We start from the raw sequence: 8,568 nt of genomic DNA, 5'->3' as shown, positions 1-8,568 counted from the left end.
CCATGATTTTGGGAGGACTTTTTTTGCTGGGGATGTTTAAAACAAAATTAGTTGGTATTATTAATTGGTATTTATATGGATGGCTTTAGCATCGAAAGGATACTTAAACATGTCCGGTCATGCTCAAAATTTTTTATGATTCTTCTATAGTGATAAATTCATAGTCCATAAAGTTTTAAGATGACATACCAAAGTTTACTATTTTTGTCTCATTGTCGGAAAGAAATGCACTGTGCATTCTAAAGTTGATATTTTCTTCTTTCATTCACAGGCTTTGCTTTCTGAATACCTCAATGGAATTGGAGGTATTCTTATAAGAATAAAACGATGCATATTTCCCCACATACGTTTTTTTGCCTAATCCAAAACCCAGAGTATTATTCGACCCTCCCCACCTAGTGGTGTACGTATAAAAATTAAATAATATAATTTTTTATTTATTTGATTAATAGATGATATTACACATTAATTGTATTGATTATTCTATAAAATATGTACATAAATATAACTAGTGTGTATTATACATCTATGTTTGGAATAGCTGATTGTAATATTTACGTTTACAATAAATTGATTTGCATTTACATGTTGTATTCATTTAGTATTAATCTTCTATATTTATAACTTGCAATAATATATTTATATAGAGAACTAGCAAAGTGCCCGCTACTTCGTATGCGGAAAGGATATAAAACACATATAAACAATATATAACATGGAAATGGCGAACACTGAAAATTGTGTTGCACTAATACAGGTTTAGTCAATATTTATTTTTATTTTAGTACTGTTCGTACCCCTTTAGTTCGATTTTCAAAAATATCAGCCGTATATCACCCTTACACATTAACAGCGAGACTAACGTTGCACACCAATACTCACCCTAAATCCAAAAAATACAGATTCCGGCACTGTCCCTACACCCAACAACAAATTGAGTACCATTAAGTACTTTTCGTATACTTATGGTACATATTCGACGGCATATCTCAACCCTACACTGACATTAATACAAAATAATAACAGTAATTGTAATTCCAAATCTCAAGATTCCAGCTGTATCCGTTCGTGCAATTCCAAATTGTACCAAACTTAGTACTATTTCGTATTCTTCGTACCCATAAGTAAGATTTTCGAAAACTACCTCAATCCTTCACTTTATCAGTAATCTTAATTCCGAATTTCAGGACTCCAGCCCTATCCGTTAAACCAAATCCAAATTGTACCAAATTTAATTTAATTTTCCTTCCTCAATTCAACAGGCCCACAATAATCATAATTTCAAATTGCAGGATTCTACCACTATCCGTTCACCTAAGTTCATATTGTACCAAATTTAGTACTTTAGGTAACCATAAGTACGATTTTTCAAAACTACCTGAATCCTACCCTTCGACTGTAATCGTAATTCCAAATTTCAGGACTCCAGCTCTACCGAAATGTTGGAATAAAAATTTAAAACTGACCTTTGTACATCATTTTCACTGACCTTTGTACATCAAATATAAATTACCATATAATAGCACTGTGCAACATTTTCAAGGTAATTTTGTGCAAACAACTTTTGCTGCGGATTTTATGAAAGTACAGACCCAATCGACAAAAACCCTATTTGGGTTTCGTGTTGTTAGATCGGGTTTAGATTTTATGGTCTGATCTAAACATGGCTAAATATTGACTTTATAGAGCAAATGAGATAATATCACTGAATCCAATTCGTATCTTGTTTAAACCTCTGATGCAGACTTGTAGATAAGAGCATGAAGGAAATATTTGGAAAAAAATTCATCTCGAAAAACTGCATTTGTTGCCTCAAAGTGGATAATATATCTCAAAATTCCTTTATTTCGTATATTTCGCACCATATCTCCAAAACTGTCACATTTTCGCTAACTTTACGATGAAAGAAATATCCGCTAGAATGTAGTTCACAACTCTTCAGAACATTACATTCTTATTAAATGTCTCTGTCACGCTATTTCTAGCACATTTTTCAGAGAAAATTTGGTAAATATATTAACATTGCATTGAAATTCCAAATATGAAAATAAACTGGTTGTGTGAACATTGTTTGAAATATGTGTTGTAAAAGGTATGATATGAAATACAGCCTAAACAACATGAAATAAGTATTTTAGAGTTTCATAATGTTCTGAAGAATTGCTGAGCATATTGCTTGGAAAATTTTTGCGAAAGGTTACTTGGTTCAACTCCCAATAGTTTAGCTGCTATTGACCATAATTCCAGAAATTATGTAAACTTCGATATATTTTATCGATTTTGATGCGCTAGATGCAGTTTTTCCTGGTTGTTCTGTTGGACACCTAGGTTCCTCTACTTTAGGGCTACAATATTGCTGAAGACCGCGAAGATAAATTCTTATTAGTTTCTGGGTAAAAACCGCAATCAATGGAAAAAAGGGTAGTTTTAGCCCGGATTAGATGAGACTATAAAATCCAAACCCGATCTAACAACACGAAACCCATTTAGGGTTTTTGTAATCACAGTATGTACTTTCGGAAAATGCCCATTAGAAGTTGTTTGCATTTTCAGTGTTGCATAGTGTAGGTCAACAATAAATAACAACAACATTAATTCCAAATTTCAGGATTCCACCTCTATCCGTTCACCCCAAATCCATATTGTACCATATTTAGTACCATTTAGTACTTCTCTTATCCATAAGTACGAATTCTTAATACTTCCTCAGTCTCAAACTCCCGAACAGTAATCTTAATACCAAATTTCAAGTTTCCAGCTCTATTCATTTACTCAAATCCAAATTGTACCAAATTTAGTACTTCTCGTACACATAAGTACGAACGTCCATATTTAGTACCCTTTAGTATTTTTCGTACTTTTCTAGGACGGCTTTCCAAAAACCCATTTACACAAAAACAAATTGTACCAAATTCTGTATCATTTAGTACTTTTCATAGTATGTATTTACAAAGTCATCTATCTGCATACGCAAAACCCCACACACAAACAGTGACTCCACGGCCGATACCAAATTTAGAACGATTTAGTACTTTTTGTATATGTATGGTACGAACGTACTTCTTAAACCACCTCCATATACGCTACACACCAACACTTACCCTGACAACCACATATATCAATCCTACACTGACATTAATACCAAATAATAACAGTAATATTAATTCGAAATTTTTAGGATTTCACCTCTATCCATTCGCCCAATAACAAATTGTATCAAACTTAGTACCATTAAGTTCTCTTCGTACGATTTTACAAAACTACCTCAATCCTTCACTTCAACAGTAACCTTAACTCCAAATAACAGGATTCCATCGCTATTCGTGCACTCAAATCAAAATTGTACTATTTAGTACCAGTTGGTAAAATTTGTGCCCATATGTACGAATTTCACAAACTACCTCCATGTCTCAATCCCACACTCCAATAGTAGTTTTACCAAATCCAAGGATTCCAGCTCTATCCGTTTACCACAATCCAAATTGTACTAAATCTAGTACCATTTACTAGTTTTTGTACACTCATAGTTTATAAAAACCCTTTCCGCACCCTCAGTCCAAATTTGAAGAATCAAGCTTTATCCGTTCACCCAGCTCCGTTCGAAACCTAGCTCAATCCTCTCAAACAGTAATCTTAATTCCAAATTTCAGGATTCCAGCTCAATCCGTTTTTCCAAATCCAAATTGTACCAAATTTAGTACCATGTTTTACTCTTTGTTCCCATAAGCACGAATTTCCAAAACAACCATTCATTCATTCCTATTCTCCAATAGTAATTGTTATACCAAATCTCAACTGTACCAAATTTAGTACCGTTTAGTACTTTTCGTACCCATAAGTACGAATTTTCAAAACAACCTCAATCCTATACTCCAACAGTAATCTTTATTCCAAATGTCAGGATTCCAGCTCAATCCATTTTCCGAAATAAGAATTGTACCAAATTTAGTACCATTTAGTACGTTTCGTACACATAAACACGAATTTCCAAAACCATCTCAATTCTGCTCTCCAACAGTAATAGTAATTCCAAATTTCAGAATTCCAACTTTATCGGTTCGCCCAAATTCAAATTGTACCAAATTTAGTACCATTTAGTACTTCCTTATTTCAACTCATCTTCTAAACCTTGATTTTCATTCCAAATTTCAAGATTTTAGCTCTATCCGTTCACGTAATACCAAATGGTACTAAATTTAGTAACTTTTAGTACTTTTCGTACACTTATATTTCGAATTTCCAAAAACCCTTTGGTACACCATTCTATCTTTCCATCAGTGAACCTCACTCCAAATTTCAGAATTCTAGCTCTTCGCGTTTGCCTAATACTAAGGGTACCATATTTAGTACCTTTTAGTACTTTTCGTACCGTTCTAGTTCGAATTTCCAAAAATCCAGCCTTATCTGACACCTTGGGACCAAGAGTGACACTCCCTCAAAATTTCAAGATTCTAGCTCCAACCGTTTAGCCTGGGCGTTGATTATGAATCAGTCAGTGAATCAGTGAGTCATCATTACTGAACTCTTTTATAAGTATAGATTAAAATTCGCGCCAATCAATATATTAATAACTTCACTTTCTTCAAGAATTGCTTTTCCAAACAAAATAGTTGTGTACTCGGCAATTATACCCAGCAAAAATCCTCATTACAAACCTCCTTTCCCATTCATTATTTTAACAAGGGCATGTCGCGCGAAATATCTGGTTATTTTGTAACCACTGAAATAAGTACATAGTCAGAATCTACTCAGTATCTACTTATTTCAGTGGTTACAAAATAACCAGATATTTCGCGCGACATACCCTTGTTAAAATAATGGGTGGGAAAGGAGGTTTGTAATGAAGATTTTTGCTGGGTAGGGCAAGCTCCAATAAAAAGAAATATGTTTTCCGGATGATTCAAATTACAAATGGTACATAAAACATTTGAGTTATTACTGCCAGTAAATTTTCTGGCATTTAAATCTAGTAAGCCTCCTCTAGCTTTAATAATTAGACTTGTTGCATATGTAGACAAATCTCTTGTACGAGATGATATTTCATTGTATTGTAAGCATGAATGAGTCATGAAATTGAGAGTTTCTAGAATGGCAACTAAAATTAATACGTTTTAGAGTATTTAAAGCTTCAATATACAATAATAATTAGTATTATGTAGGTTCTACCATATGATGGAAGCATTTTGACATTAAATGACATCTTTTTTATTACTGCGTTGGCAACTCTAATGACAAAAAACAACCTCTCTGGCTAATTCGCTGCGACGAATGGTCAGCCGACTGCTAAATATGTAGCGTGGTTGTCGATTATGCCTAACGAAAAAAAGATTAGGCGTAAAGAACGAAATAAGCAAACATGTATAAAAATAAATATGCGTTCGGTTGCTTATTTAGCCGTGTGTGTGTATATTGTGTAGCAGTTGAAGTGTACAGCTAATGCTAATGTTTTTAGATGCTGGCTTTTAAACCCTGGGTATTGTATTATTGGGAGGAGAATACTGTAATTTATGGCATATATTAGACTACCCTTTAGCCCAATAAGTATTCAATTCTATAACCTTTTCTGCTAGTATACGTGGTAGTCTGTTGGAATTTAAACGCAAAACTCGGTTAATATAACAAAAATCATTTTTCAGGGTAGAAATATATAAGGTTGACAGACTAGTTTCTAGATACAGGACATAGTTTGGTGTATTGTTTGAAAGATACAACATTTTTTTAATGAAAAACCTTAATAATTTCTCAACGTTTTCAAATTTTTGAAAACCCCAGACTTGTGATGCATAAAACATTATAGACCTGCAGCACGCGGTAAAAATTTTCTGTTTATTGGTTTTTGATATATTAGGTTGGGTGAGATATTTGACCATGTTGAATTTATGGCCATTTTAGAAGATACAAGTTTCGTTTGCAAGTGAGAATTTAAAGATACGTTATATGTTAGTTCAACTTATAAGTACGTGTATCGGTTTACGATTTCTATTTCTTGATTGTCATAGTACCATCTTAGATTTTGCATCATTCGACTACATTTGCAAATAACAAGTATTTTCGATTTTAACAGATTGGTCTTCAAGCTCCATTTAGTACAATAATCTTGCAGAGCGTTTATCATGTCTTGTAAATCATTAGGCGAATCCGATAGGATCACTATATCATCTGCGTAGAGCAAAACCTTAATATTACAATCAGCGACATTGACCACCTGGTAATTCATCAGGTAAATCGTTGATGTATAATGAAAATAGTGTTGGGCTTAGTATACACCCTTGTTTCACACCGGAATTTACGTTCAAAGCTTCTGAGAAATTGTACCCATCCCATACTTTAGTAGTTGTATTATTATACATACCTTGAAGGACTCTTATTAGTTTTGTAGATAAACCCAGGCCTGATAGTTTGAAGAATAGACTGTTTCTTGGAATCAGGTAGAACGCCGTTGAAAAGTCTGCGAAAAAAGTATAGGCGGATTTATTATTATGGATGTTTAGATAGATATACCGTATTAACGAGATTGAAAATATTGTCCACTGTGGAATAATCCTTCCTAAAGCCTGCTTGATATTCATTAAGAATGCTTTTACGTTCCAACCAATTCGTAATTCGATTTAATAAAATGGTGTTGAATATTTTTGTGATGGTGCCCATAAGAGATAATCCCCTATAATTTGAAGCAACATTAGGTTCGCCTTTTTTAAATAAGGGAATTAATATTGATTCTGTAAAGGATACGGGTATATCTTCACAAAGAAATATCTTATTGAGGGTAAAAAGAACTTCTTTAGGAAAGTTATGAGAAGCATTTTTATAATACTCATAAGGTATGCCGTCCTGCCCTGGTGATTTGTTTGGTCTCAGCTTTTTGACAACATTGAGTAATTCTACAAACTCTAACGGAGAGTCTAAAAAAGGGCCCACCACAAAAGGCATACACCAGCTCATAGTTCGATCTACTTCTGTATTTTGTAGAATCTGTTCAAAATGGCATCTGAACTGATCAGCGTTAAGGTTACTTCTATGAAAGTCAGTCGACTTTTTTAAAGATTTAGACAACGCCCACCAGGCCTTACTAGAAGCTAGTTTCTTTAAATTGTAATTATAATAAGCTAGTTTCTTTTTGTGACATAAAGAACGAAATTTAGCTTTACATAGAAAATAGCGTTGACGATTTATTAGTGTGTGTGGTTTTCTATACCTTTTTAAACTTTTTATCATACTTGAACGCAGACGAAAACTTCCCCAATCGAACAACTTTTGCTTCGGCTCAAATACGGCTTTATTTTGAGTTGAGACATTTGATTGTTTTATTTTTGATTTGATTGTGTCAATCAGGTTACTTGTTTGTGTATTTACATAAAGGTAGCAATTGCTTCCCAGTAGAAAGTGTCACTGAAGACAACTTCGATGACTAAACTCCCTACTTTTCGTTGATGACAACTGCGATGACTAAAAACCCCATATTTCGTTGACGACTTTTCCACAGACACTACCTATTAGTCATTGATAACCCAACTAAGGACAATTTAATTTATGTTGTCGTGTGTCAATTTTTATACCCTCAGCCTTTAGGCTAAGGAGGGTATATACACTTTGATACGATGAAAATGTGCCTCATCGAAATAATGGTTTTTGACCCCAAGTATGTTTGGACGAAATGTGTTTCAGACAATTTTGAGTCGATCTAGCCATGTCCGTCCGTCTGTCTGTCTGTCTGTCTGTCTGTCCTGCTGGCTGGAGCGCACGATAACTCTCGAACGGATGAACCGATTCGGTTAAAATTTTGGCTTTCGTAATATTTTGCCCAAACTTAGTTTAAGTTCGAAGATGAGCTACATCGGTCCACTCCTTCCGGTACCTCCCCCACAAAAGTTCGAAAATGTTCGGAAAGTTTGTGCGCACGATAACTCTTGAAGGGAGTGACCGATTTGGTCCATACTTTGTATGGCGAAAACTTTCTACAAGAGTAATATGAGGTTCCAATATGGTCTCAATAGGTCCACTCCATCGGGTAGCTCCCACACAAAATTTCGGAAAAGTTCAGTTTAGGGCCATCTCTCGAATCGCTTTGATTTTTGTTTTAGCAACTTGTATTCACTGCCCTCCATACGACGGTATAAGTTTTATCAGGGGCAAGTCCATACTTCCTGAGAAAATAGCATAAAAGTTGCAAAAACCCCCTATGACACCGTGTGAGGTGGTTGGAGCGCAAGATAACTCTCGAACGGATCTGCCGATTCGGTCCAAAATATAGCCTTAGTAATATTTTGTCCAAACATAGTTTAAGTTTGAAGATAAGCCATATCGGTCCACTCCTTCAGGTACCTCCCCCACAAAAGTTCAAAAATGTTCGGAAAAATTGTTCGTACGGTAACTCTTGAAGGAAGTGGCCGAACTGGTCTATACCTTACACATCCTAATATATCTACCAGATATAGATCAGGTTCAAATATGAACTATATTTGTCCACTCCATCCGGTACCTCCCACACAAAATTTCGGATAAGTTCACTTTATGACCTAATAACGAATCACTTTGATTTTTATTGAAGCAACATGCATTCGCTGCCTC

The sequence above is a fragment of the Musca autumnalis genome, unplaced genomic scaffold (genome assembly GCF_047663935.1).
Source record: "Musca autumnalis isolate F117 unplaced genomic scaffold, ASM4766393v1 scaffold_3, whole genome shotgun sequence".
Taxonomy (NCBI): Eukaryota; Metazoa; Arthropoda; class Insecta; order Diptera; family Muscidae; genus Musca; species Musca autumnalis.
The sequence above is the reverse complement of the archived record's forward strand: the minus strand, read 5'-3'. Positions refer to the sequence as shown.